The following is a 20,096-nucleotide window of genomic DNA, read 5'->3' on the forward strand; positions in this document are numbered from 1 at the left end:
ATAACCATTCAAGTTATAATATGAGGACCGCTCGGGTTAAAACATTTCTTTTACGCTCAGCTCCTCGAGCACTGGTTGGGGAAAAATCATACATTTACAGTACAGTTCACACAACAACCTATGGAAGTGAACACTATCGCACTTCACATGTTAAAGACAGCACGATTGTGCTTCACGTACCTGCCTTGCTATTTCTGGACTCGTGAAGTGCACTTCAGAGCTCGAGGAGCTGCCAAAAGAAAAATCACTGAAAAATCACTGAAAACTCTCTGTCTCTTGACAGGCACCATCAAAATTATTTTGCAGAAGGCAAGGTCAACAACAGGAAAAAAAAGGTCACAACCCAGGTGGAAGTGGCAGGTTTTAAAGGAACAGACACAGGGGCTTCGACGTGTGAAGTTCAATCCTGACGTTTAAATTATCAATCCATACATCAAGTTCAGTTATATTCTGGTCCAACTTACGTCTGAAATTCATTGTCAAAGTGAATATTGCATATCCAACAAATCAAGGTTGAAAAGGTTTGCAGGATAGCCGAGAAATATTCACAGTCACCTCTCTGCTGTCTAACCTTGGTTCGAATCTCGGCCCAGCGATAAACTCTCATCGTGGTGTTTTGCAGGCAGGGCGATGATCAATGTGTGCGCCGTCCCCCGCATGGGCGTTAAACTGGGTGTCCCATCTGCCAACATTAGTTGGTGGACACTAAAGATCCCAGGTTGTCGTTTACAAGGAGCAGGAGAGCTATTGCCAGCATTCCTGCTCTAACTCTAACTGAGGACCTCTGGTGGCTTGTACTTGATGCTGCGTTGAGCTTGAAGAGTAACTGGTGAAATCTGTCTGTCCGGGTTCTTCCGAAGGTCTTTTTTTTCTTTGTTCCTTTCATATTTCTTTCCCATTCTTTATTTTATTTTTTTACAATTTTCTTTATTCATTCTAAATCTTGCTTTTTCCTCTCTTTCATCTCTTTTACTCTCCATTCTTCTCTTTTGTTATCTATCTCTCGAAGGAGAAGTGAATTCTTGCAGTTTTTTTTTTCTTCTCAGGCTCACTTGGCTGCACCTGGATGGGTTTGAGGGTTGTGGAGTAGCGGCTGAAACCTAAATCCTATTCAGGTTCCTCCTGATGAGTCCATCTTTGTTCTTTACTTCTTTGGGTTCCTTCTTGGTCTTCCGTTTCATTACTGCATCAGTGGCACAGGTGCACCCCAGCAAAGAAAATCATAGGACCGCCTGTCCTGAATTGACTGCCTGTCATCCTTCCGAGGTCGACAAAATCGGTGCCAGCATGCTGGGATCCTGTGTCGGAGTGGCGACCTGTCCAGGATTGTGCCCAATAGCCAAGGAGACTGCTTAGGCAGCACCAACACTCTGCACAGAGTATGGTCCTCATGGATGGATGGATAGACTTTGGTACATTACGGGTGATGAAGGCTGTGGTCAAGTTTCATCGAAATCGTGTGTGTAGTTTTAGAGGAGACAGCAAATACCTATTTTGAGGGGTCAAACACCCCCACCCACCCCCTACAGACCCCTTTACAAGCACAGATTTTGATGCAGTTGATGCACTTTGGATACATCAAGGGTGATAAAGGTTGTGGCCAAGTTTCATCAAAATTGTGTCTGTAGTTTCGGAGAAGAGAGAAAATACTTATTTTAGGGGGTTCAACTGCTCGATCGTATAAGCTCACCTGAACGAAAGTCCAGGTGAGCTAAAATGCTGCCTATGAAAGAATGAGAGGAAGAAGGTTGAAAACATCATGTGAAATGTATAAATCCCAGAAGATGAAGAATGCACAAGTTGGATTGCACATACCAGGATTGTGCAGAGTTGTGCACTTACCTTTAAGTTTACTGGTGGATGTTGAAGATCCCACGATGTCCTCCGTTGAAGAGTAGGTGCGTTAACGCCGACATCCTAAACAATTTCCAGGAATTCTTGCCCGATCGGCGGCACAGCCTCGCTTCTTACCAATGATGTAAACCCACAAACACATGCTGTACACTGGAGATGATGAAACAGGATTGCACATTCAGGTGAGGAGAAACTGCACCACCTGTGTTGTCCTGTCCAATTTTGGACAAAGGAACAATATTGATGGTGCATACATCTGTTGGTTCGTCTGCATATTGAACGAGGAGTCAGGTATGTGTTCCCACAGGTATGCTCCATTCGCTGAGAACTGAGGTTGTCGCTGATGGGTTGTCAGGAATTTGTTCAGGTGCCCAGAATAACTCGCCGACTCATCGTGAAAGAAACCGGAAGATCTTATGCGTCCACTTCTGTCATCGAGCCGGCAAGCTGGGAGCAGAAAATTACATGTATTGCCACATCTGATGCAATTTAAATGCTCTAATTTTGGCAAGGTGCTCCATTTGAAACTGTTTGTTGGATATATGTAGCTTTTTGATGCCGAGGGTCCCTCATAAAATTTTGTATTTGTGTCAAAGTTCGTGACCAATTGCAAATTAATTGTCGGAGAAGGGCAAGTTGCCCAAATTTGAGCAAACACGGGTGCAAATTCACTGTGTTGAGTGGCTGATGGAGGCTTGGTATTTGATTGGTGATGGTGTTGAGATAAAGGAGTTAACTCCAGCCACACATGTGCACATGTAATTATTGGAGTTATCTCCTACAATTACATGTGGAGGAGTTACATGTGTAGTTACAAGAGGAGTAGTTAACTCCAGCCACACATATTTGGAATTGCACACCACAATTGCGACACTTGACCTCTCAATCAGGTGCATGCGCACCGAGTAGCACCAGCGCTCGCGGACATTATGCTAGTGCATGGGGAACTTACGCATACAGGTGGGAAAGGGGAGCTTGGGACTCTTGGTTCTGATTGGCTATGGACACCTGCAGTCGCAAACCGGCCAGAAATGGCAAAAAGCAATTTGGCCTTTCATCAGGAAATAGAAAAGGCTAAGTGTTATTGAATGAAGGTCAAAAAGGTCAAAAAATGATTTCGCCGGCACCTTTTTTCCTTGTCGGCCAAACGACACCGAAAAAGGCCAAAATCGGCAAATTTGGCTGATAAATGGCCAAATTGGCAACCATGGCCATGGCATTCTAATTACAAAATAAATAACAAAACAGAATGATAACATTGCAACAAAGCATGTATTAGTAATACTAATAATAATATTAACAACAATAATAGTTGTCGTATCATTGGCAATAATAATAACGAACGTACTGTATAATCGCCGCCCTGGGCTTTGGTGAGCAGGTGAGATCATACTCCTGCACTTCATCAGGCAGGTATGCTACAAGGCAGTGAAGAGCAATGAATATTTGTTCCAATAGACCAACGGGCCCATGAGTACATTGAATGAAAGAGAATTGTGGATTTACTTGTATGTGTGGGGACTCGAAGCACAATCATCTCCCATCATCTCTCCTGGCTTTTCTGGCATCCACATTAGCAGACGTTTTCAGTGGGGGACACTGACTGCTGTAGTTTACGAATCAAAATTTTATCAATGTAGATCAACACCATATCGATAGACTAAGCAAGAGTGAAAATAGCACATTCAAATCTGGGTCCTTCACATGAATTTGTATTTGTGAAGCAAATTGATTTTGGACTTTATTGTCCAGGAAAGAGTATTCCAGTAATAGTAGATTACTACGGTAATTATAAAGTACGACAGTTTAAATATGATATTACTGCAGTACATTTTGTAGTTATACGATAGTAACTATAAAGTTCTATACAGTACTATAAATGTACTGTAGTACAATTGTATTCCACTAGTTCTACACTGGTAGATTGGACAAATACTTAGTTGGACTTCCTTTGTACTACAATATAATACACTCTGAAAATGACAATACACTTCACTTCACTACAATACAACTACAGATCACCACATTACCGCCATAGTTATACTTTAGTTAACTGCAGTACCATTATAGCCTTACTTCACCTTACTACAGTATCACTGCAATTTCACTCACTCTTACTAGAGTAGTTTATTTTACCTCCTAAAACATACCCAGTCAAATATCCAGTACAACCACCAGTTTCCAACTCTGTTCAGCGGTTTCGGAATGCATACGAGTCAAACCACAAACAAACAACTAAACAAACCCACAACCGAATTATATACACTGTAGTATGATGAGATAGTTAATGTATTCTTACTGCAGTGAACTGTCGACTACATTAACTACAGAAATAATACACCCCTGTAGAACGATAGTTACCTCCACCCCCAAAGGTCAATGGAGGTTATGTTTTCATCGTTGTTTGTCTGTTTGTGTAGCACGATATCTCAATAACTTATTGACGGATTCAGATGAAATTTGCTGGACAGGTTAGGTGTGTGACAAGGACGAATTGTTTAGATTTTGGTGAAGATCCAGATCCGGATAATATAATTTTTTAAATACATAAAAATAAATAAATAATAAAATTAAAAATGCAAATAAATAAAAACAAATATATATATATATATATATATATATATATATATATATATATATATATATTAGGGTGTACCACTTTTGCAAAAGTAGTTGCTGGAATGAAGCACTATGTGCCGATCAATTCCACTAGTGAAGGTAGGTGATCGACCAAAGTTTGAAAATTTTCCCGGCTTTTTTGACCGTGGGCTGCCATTTTGAAATTTCACTGAAAATCCCATATTTTGGCAATTATTGCACGGCACATTGTTAGGCATTTACATAATATCAGTAGTAGCGTTTTCATAAAGACGTTCTTAATGACAAATGAGAGCATGATCAATGAATTATGAGAACAACCAAATATGTTTTAAGCGACATGGTTTTCATATATGACAACATAACAATCTAGCAAACAAGCAACCACACAGATATCTTACAGAGAACATAGCGTTTGTTTTGTATAGTCTGGGTAAAGCTTCCTGTGCTCTTCCACGCACTGTAGCAATGCTTGACGTTGTTTCTCATCATTGCACATATGAATAAAGTCAGACACTAGCTTAAGGTGTCGTCCACCAGACGGCGGTCTCCTTGGGTTAACCTGAGACGGTCCCTTCGGGTGGGTGCCTGGAATGTCCTATCCCTAAGAGAGGATGATCACCTGTCTCTGTTATCATCTGAGCTCAAGCGTTTGGACATCGGGATTGCAGCTCTCTCTGAGGTTCGGAGACCGGATTGCGGCGAGATAATGGTGGGTGGTTACACCTACTATTGGTCTGGTCGCTCTGATGGTTACCATACCCAAGGAGTTGCTGTAGCTGTGTCCAATAAGCTGACGCCAATGATAATTGAGGTAACACCGGTCAACGAGCGTATTATGAGATTAAGGATTCGTCACTCCTTAGGTGTCATTTCCCTGGTCTCTGTTTATGCTCCGACTGAGGCGAGTGATCTCACCGTGAAGGATGCATTCTACGCCACACTCGAGTCTGTGGTTGATCAGTGCCCCAGACGAGATACACTTCTAGTCTTGGGGGATTTCAATGCATCGACTGGAACTGATAGGGATGGTTATGAGGTGTGTGTTGGTCCCCATGGGTCAGGAACTATGAACCAGAATAGCACTAAGTTCCTTGACTTTGCAAGAAGTCATGGACTTAGGGTGGCTGGTTCATGGTTTCAGCGCCCACAAGCTCATCGCTGGACTTGGTATTCCAACGCTGGCAGTGTGGCAAAGGAGATTGACCATGTCCTCATTGACGGTCGTTGGAGGATGATCCAGAACTGCAGGGTCTACCGGAGTGCTCAGTTCCTCAATACTGACCACAGGCTTGTTGTAGCAACTCTAAAGCTGCACCTTAAATCCTGGAGAATGGTACCATCCCAGCCTAGGCTGGATGTTGCCAAGCTCAGGGATGAGAGAGTAGCTGAGGAGTTTGCGAACAGGCTGAGTGGACACTTGGGGGGTCTGGGTGCTTTGGGGGTCCTGAAGAGTTGTGGAGCGCCTTCAACACCACCGTCCTTGATGTTGCCGGTGGATGTCTTGGAACTCACCGCAGGGCAAAGAAGAATTTTGTCTCTCAAGGGACACTGGATACCATTGACCAGAGTCGCAGGGCCAGGCTGAATGGCAGAGCTGAGCTGTTCAGAGAGCTGAGGCGTAAAACTGTACATGCACTGAGGGTGGACAAGGAGGCCTATGTGCAAGGAATCTGTGAGGGGGTAGAGCATCACCTGTGGACAGGTGATTCTCATCCCGCTTACAGGGGAATTCGCGCATTACGTTCATCCAAGCCCATCCCTCGGAGCACTGCAGTTCGAGCAGAGAGTGGTAGGCTCTTGACGGAGGAGTCTGAAGTGAAGGCCCGCTGGGCCGGTTACTTTGAGCGGTTGTACCAGGCTGATCCCCCAGCTGTCGAGTTGGACGTCAAGGGTGTTACACAATCCCTGTTGCTGACCCACGAATCAACTGTGGTCCACCTTCGCTTGTGGAAACACGGGCTGCGGTGAACCAGTTGAAACGGGGCAAAGCTCCAGGGATTTGTGGTATCCATGCCGAACTTCTCAAGGCTGGTGGAAATGCTGCACTCGTGTCGTTGCATGCAGTTTTGTGCTCTGCCGGGAACACAGGCATCATCCCAACTGACTGGAAGAGGGGCCTTGTTGTCCCTCTCTGGAAAGGGAAGGGTGATCGCCAAGACTGCAACAACTACCGAGGGGTGACGCTGCTCTCAGTGCCGGGGAAGGTCTTTGCTCGGTTAATTCTCGATAGGGTTCGCCACCATCTGCTTGAGCACCAGCGTCCAGAGCAGTCAGGCTTTACACCAAAGAGGTCAACGATTGACCGTATCCTTGCACTTCGTGTCCTCACCGAACGCAGACGAGAGTTTCGGCAGGGGCTGCTTGCAGCCTATGCTGATCTCTGTAAAGTGTTCGATTCAGTGAATCGGGATGTCCTCTGGAGGATTCTTGGTCTTTGTGGGGTGCCACCAAAACTGATCGATCTGATGTCTGAACTCTACTCTGGTACTGAGAGTGCTGTGAAGTGTGGTGGTACCATCTCTGACTTATTTCCAGTTGTTACTGGAGTTCGTCAGGGATGTGTACTTGCCCCCACACTTTTCAGCACTTGTATGGACTGGATTTTTGGGAGGATGTCGGAGAGATCAAGTTGCGGTGCATCGTTTGGGAATGTCAAGATCTCGGACCTTGGTTTTGCAGACGATGCAGTCATCTTTGCGGAGACTTTAGACATCCTTTTGGGGGCCCTCGAGGTGCTGAATGAGGAGTCGGAGCTGCTGGGATTACGGGTTTCTTGGGTCAAAACTAAGATCCAGGCTTTCGGTGACATCTTGGATGCTGCTGTCCTGTCTGTGTCTGTTTGTGGTGAGGATGTTGAGGTCGTGGAGAGATTCACTTACCTTGGCAGTGATATTCATGTCTCTGCTGGCTGCGAGTCAGAGGTCAATAGACGTCTGGGTCGGGCCTGGGGAGTCATGGATTCACTGGATCATGGGGTGTGGCGCTGCCGGTACCTGTGCGGGAGGACGAAAGTCCGAGTCTTCAGGTCCTTGGTACTTCCAGTCTTGCTCTATGGGTGCGAGACTTGGACTCTGACCAAGGATCTGAGATGGAGACTTAATTCCTTTGGTACCAGGTGTCTTCGGAGAATCCTTGGCTATCGCTGGTCGGATTTTGTGTCCAACGAGCGGTTGCTGAGAGAGACTCGGATGAGATTTGTTATCTGCATGGTCCGTGAGCGTCAGTTGCAGCTGTATGGACATGTGGCTCGTTTACCTGATGCTTATCGTGCTCACGAGATTCTCTCAGCGAGGGAGTCTCATGAGTGGAGGAGGCCAGTGGGCCGACCACGTGCCTCATGGTTGCAGCAAGTTGACCATCATCTCAAGGAGATGGGGATGGGCCTGGCATCTGCCTGGAGGATGGCCAGACGGAGGCCCCTGGAGTACCGGCGGAAAGTGGACGCAGCGACGCGCTGTTCTGGCACATGCTCCCATACCTGACCTGACCTGACTAGCTTAATTCCTCTTTCAGCAAGATCATTTACGACACGCAAAGAATTAGCACTTTCGCAAAATTTCCTGTAACTGGCGAACTTGTCCCACATAGCCACAGGAGCCCTGACCATTGGTCAGTCAAGGTTTATCTGCAAGTACACAAAGAATTAAAAATATATATATTTCATTAGATATACACAAAAAAACGATTTTCACTGAATTTCCAAAATGGCAACCCCTTCTCAAAATGTCGGGGCAAGTTTGTGAATAATATTTACGGGTACTTACTATCATAATGATGCCTACTGAAGTGCATTTGGCCATCTAAACACAGAAAAATATATTTTTTAAAACATTCAAAAATCAATATTATTTCCAAAAATATGGATTTTTCCTGAAAATTCAAAATGCCGGCCCGTGATCAAAAAAGCCGGGAAAATTTTCAAACTTTGGTCGATCACCTAACTTCACTAGTGCAATCGATAGGCACATAGTGCTTCATTCCAGCAACTACTTTTGCAAAAGTGGTACACCATTATATATATATATATATACATATATATATATATATATATATATATATACATATATATATATATATATATAATCACAATATCTCAAAAGGTTATTGATGGATTTAGATGAAAATTGGTGGATGAGTCGGGGCGGTGATAAGGAAGAATTGATTAGATTTTGGGAAAGATCCTGATATGAGAATTATATAAATTTTTCAGTGATTCTTCATCATTGAGAGATAGGGCCATAAACAATATATAGCATTATTTCTCAAAACGTTGTGAAGTGACAATGATAAAACTTAGTGGATGATTCTGGTTAGATGGCAAGAACAAGCAGATTATATTGTTTTCATTAGATTGGGTAGGTGACAAGAACAAGCCGATTTGATCTTGGTTCGTGCCGAGCAGTGGGATACACAACGTAAACTGTTCAGCTTGGCGGAGGTATGCGCCCCACCGAGCGCCTTTCTAGTTAACTAAGCATTACTACAGTTAACTGTAGTTGATGTAGAGTTCTTCCGATTTACTTCTGTTTATCTCCTACCTGGGTACAATTAGTTCCATCATGGTAATATCTCAATATATCCCTCCTCATGGAGATAAAGCTAATTAAATGTTGCCTAAAATTCGCTCTCTTCTCACATGTGTAATGCAGCACCAGGCTGCTCGTTGCATCATTTATGGAGGCACGGCTGCGCAACTGGTGCAGCATCCCTTGAAGAGGAAGGCATTTAAAAAATATTGTTTTTAATTAGACAAAGGACTTTCACACAATGGTCCATTGTTTTCGAAAGGGATTGAGGAGCCACTAACCTTGTGCCAGCAGATGGGACGGACGACTCAACGCAATTCCTATCCGCTCCCACTGAGTTGCTCGTGTGACCTCCGAACTCACTGCCTGTGAAACACCTGATTAAAGGGAGAACATTTGAAAATGCGTCGGAAAGAAACGATTATAATCGTTTGAATTTTCACTGAAGCATTGCTCCCATGTCCTAATGGATGTGCTGATGTTGTGCTCGCATCCAGAGCCAGATTATCGTAATCTAAATCCAGAAAAGCAAGCAGTGCATTCATTTTTTATATATATATATCGTAAGGAGTAAGTACTTTGATTATCAGGCTCTTACAGAGGTAAGCACTCTCCAAACATCACCTGAAATGGTCTCGCTGCGTGCTCCACACGCGTTATCTGCGTCACTTTGTCACTCGAAGGCAATGATCGAGAGCGACTCCATCAAAGAGGGTGCAGCTCAGGAGAATCTCATCCCTTAAAGCTCTAGAAACTGCAAATTCTCCCCGGCCACTTCACCTCGCGACCCTGGGTCACTCACGTGTCAACCTCATGGGAACATTTCAGGAACTTCAGAGGAACGCTGTGGGACACGGTCAGGACATCTGGTTTGAATTAATATCTCTGCCCATTGAGAGAGGGTTTTGGTTCCCCCTTTGCAGAAGAGTTCCAACGAAGTTCCAGCATGTTGCCCTGCCAGAGGGTTAGATTATTGCCTGTTATTACCTTTCCAATTTCCATGTTGTTTCTGTGCGAGACGCAGAAATCTTCCCGTTACATGAAACGTCTTGTTTTTATCTTTGGGTTGAGCCATCCATCTCTTACTTATTCATGCACAGGGTGAGTGGTTGGGGTGAAGACTAAGAGAGAGAGAGAGAGAGACATTCAGAGAATGAGAATGGTGGAGGAATAGCAACAGAAGCTTTGGAACAGATCGGAGTGAAGGAAGAAGGGTGTGCAGGCATGTCTGGGGGTGCATGGGGAAAGAGGAGTAAGGGGTGTTTCCCACCATTTTGTATCCTACTTCATAAACTTACCTCTTCTTGTATGTGATGTTATTATATTTTCAGCCATCCTTGGCTTGGTGACCAGCCACAGTCATGAGTGGTGTCTTCTGTCTGAACGTCATTGCATCTATCTATCTATTCCTCCTCCTATTGCACTGTCCAGCCCTCAAGCAATGCTTATGGGTTCCAGGGTGCAGCCATCCAAACCTCTTGAAGGATGTAGCGGAGGTTCTCTAGGCTGGTATTTAATGAGCAAACCCACATTGCCCCCTCCCCATCTTTCAACCAGTATTTATTTATTTGTTTTTGTATAGAAGTCCTCTTTTTGTCCTTTTTCCTTTACTCCACAGCCCCTCTTTCAAACTATCATTCATTTATTTCTATCTCAAGCAAACTATACACTTAGTGCGCTGGAGTTCATTGCAATCAGGATTTCTAACTTGCTGCTTAAGCTCCAGCTCCCACCAACTTTGAGCATGCAAGATGCATTATTTCTAGATCTTGTACCCTTCCTTGTACAACGCAGGTGTTGCAAGGCACCGACAAACAGCCGCACATTTATATGCAGCCAGCGTTCCTTCATTATGCCGTGTGATGAGTGATCTCGGTTGTCCTTCCAAAATACATAAACATTTTACGAGCCTCCCCCAAAGGACTTCTTTGACTTTGCCTCCTCTGTTTGTGGCACTTTTTATGAAGGAAGCCGTGTGTCGTTGACAGGCCGCCAGATGCCATTCTGCTGACAGGTGCCGTTTACCAGTTCTGGTTGTCCTATCCATGTTGTGACGGAATTCATTAGACCATGATCTACGGGGATTGTAAGTGTGAGGAGCAGAGGAAAGAAGGGGGAGAGGAAAAAGAAAGACTGAGAGGAGGGAGGAGTGCAGTTGGGAGGAGGCAGAAACAAGATGTGAAGATGGGTTGGGTGCGTAAACCAGAACAGATATTCAAACACAATTGTTTGAGGCAGAAATGTTTTCCAATTTTCATTCGTCATGTTCCTCTCTGTTGTCTTCACTTTGCAAGCTGTGGTCTTCACACTAAATATGTGACCTCCATAAAATAAACCACTATGCAGCAGTACAGTCTCAATCACACCCATCAGGTGACATAACAAGGCCTATTGTACTTTCAGTGCTGCAGTAATACAGGGCATAGACGCCTAGTTGTGATGTATCAAGGTGCCACACACAAAATGTGACTCTTTTTTTGGCAGTTTTTGGACACCCCCAAATCCCCCCTTTCAGTGATGCTTCCCTTGATCCCCACCGCCCCCCCCCCCAACCCCCATCCCACTCTCCCCTCTCCTCCCATAGAAAAATACTTGGCTCCAACAATATATATCTCCTTCCAGAATTGCCTTCACTCACAATGGCACAAAACAACTTCAAAATGATTTATTAATGCACAATCACGATAAGTGGTAAGGTACAAGATAAAAGACATCTTCGCCGATAAGTTTTGGGGTCAAAATGGGGATAAAATAGAGTCCCTACTCAGATATTCTCTCACACTACTCCTCGGTCTTTCAAGGTTTAAATTGTAGTTCTGTAATGGACTCTTTTGCTTGGTGCAACTGTTAGGCCATGCGTGTTCAACGTGTTCTTCATTCCTGGACCATGAACAAAATGGCACCTGAGGCTTAGTCGGCTTTTTCTAAGCAGTTGCAAATTGGGAGAGTAGTGTTTTGTTGTATTTGTTGGTTTGCCCTTTGCTGTTGTGTAGCCTTTTCATGGTTTCTTACCTTGGGTAGCCTTTCATGGTTGTTTTATGCAGCTTTCTTTGGCGAGAAGAGCATGGAAGGAGTCGATATTATTTATATAATCCTCGCCACCTGGTTGAATTGATTAGGTGGGAGCTGATTGGTCATTCGCTCCATTCACAGGTGAGAGATGTTAGTGGATCTTTGTTTTTTTATTGATATATATGCATACATTAATGGTTTTGGAAATATACCCCAAGGAGGAGAGCATTCATGTACACGTGGAGCTCCCCAGTATGAGTTATTTCATTAGTTTATGTGGTTGGTAGACCTTTGCCCCTTGCCCAGGAGTTTTGGGGGGAAATGCGTTGAGGTTAGTCTGTGTATTCCCAGTATGATCTTCCCATTCTATACCCGCTTTTAATCTCCTCAATCCACCAATAATCCACTTCACCAAACCTCAAGTCAATAACCACCCCCCTCCCCCTCCTTCATCCCATCGGTTTTTCTTTCAACCCCACAGTCGGTTTGGTCTCGTCCTTCAGTCCATCTCTATCCATCTCCCTCAACACTTGATCTGACTCTTTCCTCTTTTATTATTCACCAACAACCATCCGTCCCTCACCATTAGAGACAATTCATCCTCCGGACAGGTATCGAAATACCTTCCCACATTCTTGCTTTCTGCATTTCTACATTCATCATGCGGGACAACGCTCCTCACATATACGCACAGTACAAAGGATCAACTACCATCATCACAGTACAAAGGAAGAGCCACACGCACCTGTGAAAATAAAAATGGCTGTTGCTTGCTTATAAATGTGATTTGATGTTTGCCTGCTTGTGTGTGTAAATAAATAGTTGTTATCTTTAAAATCGGACACGTTTGTGTTGTTTGTTCCATTCCATTGATCCAACATTCCATTGATATATGTAATAGATAAATGGGAAGCTTCTACTACATTGATTGGCTCTGCAGGTTCGCCAGTGCTGCCCTCTCTGTTCCGCTCAACAGCGATACGAGTGTGTGCTGAAGGTGTAGACCTCAGCTCAGGTAGTTACTGTATACCAATGAGTAGGTAACGCGGCTGTGGACATGAGGACTTGGCTCGGTGTAATTTCTTTTTCCAGCATCCGTGGTAGCTTCACAACCCATTTGGCCACGGACTTATCCCAACTGACTGGAAGAGGGGGCCTTGTTGTCACTCTCTAGAAAAGGAAGAGTGATCGCCAGGACTGCAACAACTACCGTGGGGTGACCTTGCTCTCAGGGCTGGGCAATGCCTTTGCTCAGTTAGTTCTTGATGGGGTTCGCCACAATCTGCTTCCGCACCAGTGCCCAGAGCAGTCAGGCTTTACACCAAAGAAGTCAACGATTGACCGTATCCTTGCTCTTCGGGTCCTCACCGATCACAGACGAGAGTTTCGGCAGGGGCTGCTAACAGCCTTTGTTGATCTTTGCAAAGTGTTCGATTCAGTGAATCGGGATGCCCTCTGAAGGAATCTAGGTCTTCGTGGGGTGCTACCAAAATTGATCGATCTGATGTCTGAATTGTACTCTGGTACTGAGAGTGCTGTGAGGTGTGGTGGTACCATCTCTGACTGATTTCCAGTTGTTACTAGAGTTCATCAGAGGTGTGTACTGGCCCCCACACTTTTCAGTGCTTGTATGGACTTGATTCTGGGGAGGATGTTGGAGAGATCAAGCTGCGGTGCATTGTTTTGGAATGTCAAGATCTCTGACTGACATTTCGCAGATGATACAGTCATCTTTGCAGAGACCTTGCATATCCTAATGTGGCTCTTGTCGTGCTGAATGAAGAGTCAGAGCCATTGGCATTACAGGTCTCCTGAATCAAAACTAAGATCCAGGCTTTTTTGTGACATCTTGGATGCTACTATCTTGTCTGAGCCTGTGTGTGGCGAGGTTGTTGAGGTCTTACCTCAACGAGAGATTCACTTACATTGGCAGTGATATTTATGTCTCCGCACATTATGCGCCAGAGGTCGACAGACGTCTGGGTCGGGCCATGGGAGTCATGGATTCACTGGATCATGGGGCGTGGCGCTGTCGGTACCTATGCAGGAGGACGAAAGGACAAGTCTTTTTAAGTCCTTGGTGTTTCCAGTCTTCCTCTACGGATGTGAGACTTGGAGTTTGACCAAGGATCTGAGACAAAGATTTAACTCCTTTGTTACCAGATCTCTTCGTGGAATCCTTGGCTATCGCTGGTCAGAATTTGTGTCCAAAAAGTGGCTGCGAAGAGAGACTGAGATGAGATTTGTGACCTCTATAGTCTGTGAGCATCAGCTGAGGCTGTATTGACATGTGGCTCGAGTTCCTAATGCTGATCCGACTCAACTAGATTCTCTCAGCGAGGGTGCCTCATGAGTGAAGGAGGCCACTGGGCCGACCTTCGTACCTCATCATTCCAGCAGGTTTATCAGCATCTTAAGGAGGTGGGAAAGGGCCATGCATCTGCATAGAGGGATGGCCATATGGAAGCCCCTGGAGTGGATGTGGTGGATGTGGTGATGCGCTGCTCCTGCACATACTCCCACACCTGACCTGACCTGACCATCAGCCATGATCTCTCTTTGGGAAGCCACATTTCCAATGTAACCTCAAATAGGACAAACACACAAACTGGGGCCCACATCCCAATTGCAGATGCTATTGAGACATCTGTCCATCCTTAGCATCACTTAGAATGAAGTTGAAGAATAAGCTCCTGATTTTTCTGTTGCTGCATATAGGTTGATGTTTTCTCCGAATTCTGTCGCATCTCATCTCGTTTTGCATTTCTTGCCTTTTCAGGCCTCCTCCCATCATGAACTCGACCAGGATACATTCAGGAACCACATCACAATCCTTGTTAACTTCCTGAAGTCCAAGCACTACCCCGATCCTTGGTAACCTTGTCTTTTCTTTCGTCCCACCTGTGGAAACTCTTTCCTGTGCCAATCTAATCCCTCTCTTCCTCCAGTGCACCTCATCATCATTCCATCTCATGTCCCATCCCTTCCTCTGATATTTTCCACACTTTAATTCCACAAACCCTCCCACCTCTCTTATACCAAAGCTATCTAGTCCTCACCCAAAATGTTCTTTCACTATCACGTCATGCCGTCTCTACTCTTAACGGGCTAGCATGATGGCCTAGGGGTACACACACTCTCCTCTAAGTTGTCTCGCCTGGGTTTGAATCTTGGCTGAGATATAAACTATCATCCCTGTGTTTCCCAGGCAGGTTGATTCATCAATGTTTGTGCTGTCCCTTCAAAGATGGAAGCTAAACTGGGTGTCCTCTCTGCTGGCATTAGTTGGTGGACATTAAAGATCCCATGATGTCCTCTGTGAAGAGTCGGTGAGCTATCGCCGACACACTGAACGAATTACAAAATTACTGCCCTGACCTACAGAGGGTGCTCCATTAGCAGCACAGCCACACCCTCTGGCAATGATGCTATCCTGCAGCCATGTGCTGTATATGAAAAAAGAAATACCCCATGTCAAATGTACAAGTTTTGATTTGTACGTATAACTTTTTTTAAACGTTGAAGATATTTTAATGGCTAAATTATAAAAAAAAAAAATATAAAAAATTCATGGCTCATTAGGCATGTATGGCTGCACAAAGTGTGATCCATTGTATATCTTGTGATTATGATTACTGCATTATGAAAGTGTTCGGAACTTGCTATGATAGCCACATGAGCTAGCTGAACCGCATGTTGTTGTTGTATTTTCATCAACTCGTTGTGCTGTCGGGGCCATCTGTGCACTTAATATGGTAGATTTTAACCCCCTCCCCTCCCCCCGTCCACCACCAGTGATCCCTTTTCCCTATACATGCGCCGTTTCTTTCCTTTGCTTCCATCTCCAACCTACCATCCTTTTCCTTCTCTCGGCTCATGCCTTCTTTTCTTTTAAAAATTTTTCCCTAAATTCTAAATACACCTTCCCCTTTGCCCTGCAAGTTAATGTAATACGAGCATAACCCGCGTTCTGCGCGACATGTTGGGGTGGGTGTTTGAGAAAGGAACTGATGCAGAGTATCAGTAGTAATTTTACTTTAATGCAGTAAGTGGAATACGATTTCACTGTTTCAGAACCATTTTATTTACTATTTTTTGTACCATGCACCTCATATGGTCTTTGAGATAATGTAAGCCGAATATCACGTTACTCGAGCGCAGAACAAAGTGGAAGATAGCGCGACACGAAACCACAAACTCGGAAATAATATATAAGATGTAAACAGCCCCCGAACTTACAGGTAATGCCTTCTTCCAATTATGCTCCACATAAGCTACTACATGACAAACATAATGTGAATTCAGCATAAATGTGATGGCATTCCTCAATTATAACGGCACTCGGTGGAGCACATTGTCTCATCTCGCACGCTCATTCTGAACAAAAATACCATCGATGACTGAACACGCCACTATTATGGCCCACTAATATTATGGCCCATATACCTGTAACATCCATGCACCCGATTGTCACATACAGTACATTGCCATTATCCATATATTTATTGATTATTGGGATATTTAATTACCACTTTTGTACACATTGAGACTAAATATGTCAATGAAGATTAATATGAAAAACGAACTTTCAAACTATATTCCCCATGGTTGGTCGATCATATGTATGAAGTTTCGCATCGATTTGTCGGGCGGTTCTCGAGAAGATTTTTTTTTCTCAATCCAATATGGCCACCAAACATTGTGACCGATGACATCATAAATTTAATACTTCACTTGTGTCATGTCGTAGATGAGTAAAATGAAGTTTCAGATTTTTTTCGGATAAGGATTTCGATTTAACCAATTATGGCTGCAATACTACTTCACTGATGATGTCATCATTATCATCTTGTACATCCCATGGGAAGTTGATGACTTATGCCAAGTTTCACTTTTCTTTTTGGGTTGAGCGGTTTTGGAGAAAGTAAAGTTTCGCATCAATCAGACAAGCAGTTTTAGGGATTTTTATTTTTTTTAACCCAACTCGATAGATGTGGACACACACACAGACACACAAACATACAGACAGATAAGGACGTTACAATCAGTGTGACCACTCCTCATTTTCATAAATGCCAAGGTGAGCCAACGAAAAAGCCAAGAATTCACAAGGTTTCGGAAAAGCGATGATCATAGAAAACCTATAGAAAACCAAGACTCCAAGGGGTGAACAACGAATAGCCAAGATCTTGAGAAAAAAGCCAAGGAGTGGTCACACTGGTTAGAATAGTCTCGCACCCCCTTGGGGTGAAACTAACAAAGCTAGTCTCAGAACCATATAGACAATTCAGTGAGGATGCTTAAACTAATTTGTATCACTCTTTTCATTGTGGGGAAACATGGCTCATAGTGGGGCAACTTAGCTAAATATAGCATAACAATTGTGCATTTTGTGAGGAAAGCACCAAATTTGGCACACGAGTAGCCTATCATATTATGAACAGATTTGGATATTGGGCCATCTCAAATTCAGCCGCTGATGGCTGTGGCAGCCATTTTCCACTGCCATCAAAAATTTTGAGATGGCCCAATATCCAAATCTGTTCATAATATGATAGGCTACCAGTGTGCCAAATTTGGTGCTTTCCTCACAAAATGCACAATTGTTATGCCAAGTTGCCCCACTATCAAGGCATTTTGCTAAGGTGGTTTCGAGATTAGCTTTGTTGAACAATAGAGCAACTTTAAGCACAAATTGGTGATATTTAGGCTGAGAATAATGTGAATAAATATATATTTCGTTGGGGAGGAGTAAGATGCATTGCATTTTTATCAGTATATTTTTCTATGCCCATTCCAAGTTGCCCCAAGGAATCTAAAAATTAACTTGAAAGACCAATTAGTGATCGCACACACTCCCCAAGGAATTCTGTTTTGTGTGGTGTGTAGACAATGCATTGACGATGTAGGTTAATGTTCATACAGCACACAAGCAGAACTTTTCAGTTTTATGGTATTGATTTACGTTTCAATCGTATGCATTTTATAGACGCAAAAATATTTTTATAGTACGTACTTATGCACTTTTAGTGCCTTCAGAAAGCATTCACACCCCTCGACTTTTTCATGTTTTGTTGTGTTATGGAGTGAATTTAAAATAGATTAAATAATTTTTTTTTTAACCGATCCACACAAAATACCCCATAATGACAAAGTGAAAACATCTTTTTAGAAATGTTTACAAATTAATTAAAAATGAAAAGCTGAAATGTCTTTCATCAATAAGTATTCAACCCCCTGAGTCAATACTTTATAAAGCGCCTTCGGCAGCGATGACAGCTTCGAGTCTTCTTGCGTGTTTTGTCCTGTATCAGCTTTACACATCTGGATTTGGGGATTTTCTCCCATTCTTCCTTGTAGATTTGCTCAAGCTCCATTAAGTTGGATGGGAAGTGTCGGTGAACAGCAATCTTCAAGTCTTTCCACAGATTCTCAATGGGATTCAAGTCTGGGCTTTGTCTGGGTCACTCAAGGACTTTCACGTTCTTGTTCCGAAGCCATCCCGGGGTTGTTTTAGCTGTATGCTTGGGGACATTGTCCTCACTGCAGTTGAAGGTCTTTTGCACTCTGAAGCAGGTTCTCCTCAGAGATTTGCCTGTATTTGGCTCCATTCATTGTTCGTTCTATCCTTACAAGTCTCCCAGCCGATCCTGCTAAAAAGCATCCCCATAGCATGATGCTGCCACCACCATGCTTCACAGTGAGGATGGTGTTAGATGGGCGATGAGCTGTATTTGGTTTCCACCAGATGCAGTGCTTTGCATTCAGGCCAAAGAGTTCAGTTTTCGTCTCAACAGACCACAGAATCTTTTGTCTCATTCTCTCAGAGTCTTTCACATGCTTTTTTGCAAACTCCAGGCATGCAGCCATATGCCTTTCTCAGGATTGGCTTCTGCCTGGCCACTCTCCCATTAAGCCTAGATTTGTGAAGTGCTGCAGAGACTGTTTTCCTTCTGGTAGGTTCTCCATCTCAACCAAGGAACTCTGTAGTTTTGTCCTTGTGGTCATTGCGTTCTTCATCACCTCCCCGACCAAGGTCATTCTTGCCCATTAGCTCAGTTTGGTCGGACGGCCAGCTCTCCGAAGAGTCTGGGTACTTCCATATTCTTTCCATTTCCGAATGATGGAGCTCAATGTGCTCTTCGGAACTCTCAACACTCTAGAAATTGTTTTATACCCTTCCCAGATCTATACCTCCTCACAATTCTATCTCAGAGTTCTACAGACAGCTCCTTGGACTTCATGATAGAGTTGTCAACTCTAACATGTACTGTCTACTGCGGGACCTAATATAGAAAGGTGTGTTTCTTTCTAAATCATGTCCAACCAATTTAATTGGCCACAGGTGGACTCCAATCAAGTTGTTGAGACATCCAAAAGATGAGCAAAGGAAATTGGATGCACCTGAGCTCAATTTGGAGTATCATAGCAAAGGGGTTGAATACTTATTGATGCAAGACATTTCAGCTTTTCCTTTCTTATTAAATTGAAAAATTTCCAAAAAACATGTTTTCACTTTGATATTATTTGGTATTTTGTGTAGATCGGTGACAAAAAATTAAATTCAATCCATTGTAAATTCAGGCTGAGAAGGCCAAAAATATATGTATAGCATGATATCTCAGAACGCTGTAGACAAGTCATGACAAAATTCGGTGGATGAGTTGGTTCGGTGTGTGTGGTCGTATGGCAGTTTAGCTGCCGGGGTAGCTATCATTTCTTGAGGTGTGACTGTGTCGCTGATGCAGTGCCCCTCTACCAGTACACACACTGGAACTGGTACTCATTTCACCGACCTCGGAAGGATGACAGGCTGAGTCAACCCCCTGGTATATTAATTCAGCAGCCGACGGGGCTTGAACTCAGGACTCTAAGATCCCAAGCCACCACCCTAACTACTGAGCCAACACCAGGCTCCAGTTGATTAGGTGACAATAACAAGCTAATTTGATTTTCGTGAAGGTCCGGATTCAGATCTGACCTATCATTGGGATACCAAACGTAAACTGTTCAGCTAGGTGGACATATACGCTCTAGCGAGTGGCATTCCATTTCACCAAGTGTCACTCAGTGAGTGATTTTTAGCCTCTGTTGAACTTAGTC

General features: G+C 43.8%; 1 long non-coding RNA gene across 1 annotated transcript in view; it reads left to right on the forward strand.

Moving 5' to 3' along the window:
- The window catches only part of LOC147017572 (uncharacterized), a 152,719-nt gene that overhangs the window by 111,057 nt on the left and 21,566 nt on the right, over positions 1-20,096 (forward strand). Inside the window, exons 2-3 of the long non-coding RNA XR_015049551.1 lie at positions 14,773-14,867; positions 15,202-15,322. This is a non-coding gene — a long non-coding RNA (uncharacterized LOC147017572). The remainder of the gene's footprint in view (positions 1-14,772; positions 14,868-15,201; positions 15,323-20,096) is intronic.

The sequence above is a fragment of the Eptatretus burgeri genome, chromosome 11 (assembly GCF_056783735.1).
Source record: "Eptatretus burgeri isolate ZD-2024b chromosome 11, Ebu_testis_v1, whole genome shotgun sequence".
Lineage (NCBI taxonomy): Eukaryota > Metazoa > Chordata > Myxini > Myxiniformes > Myxinidae > Eptatretus > Eptatretus burgeri.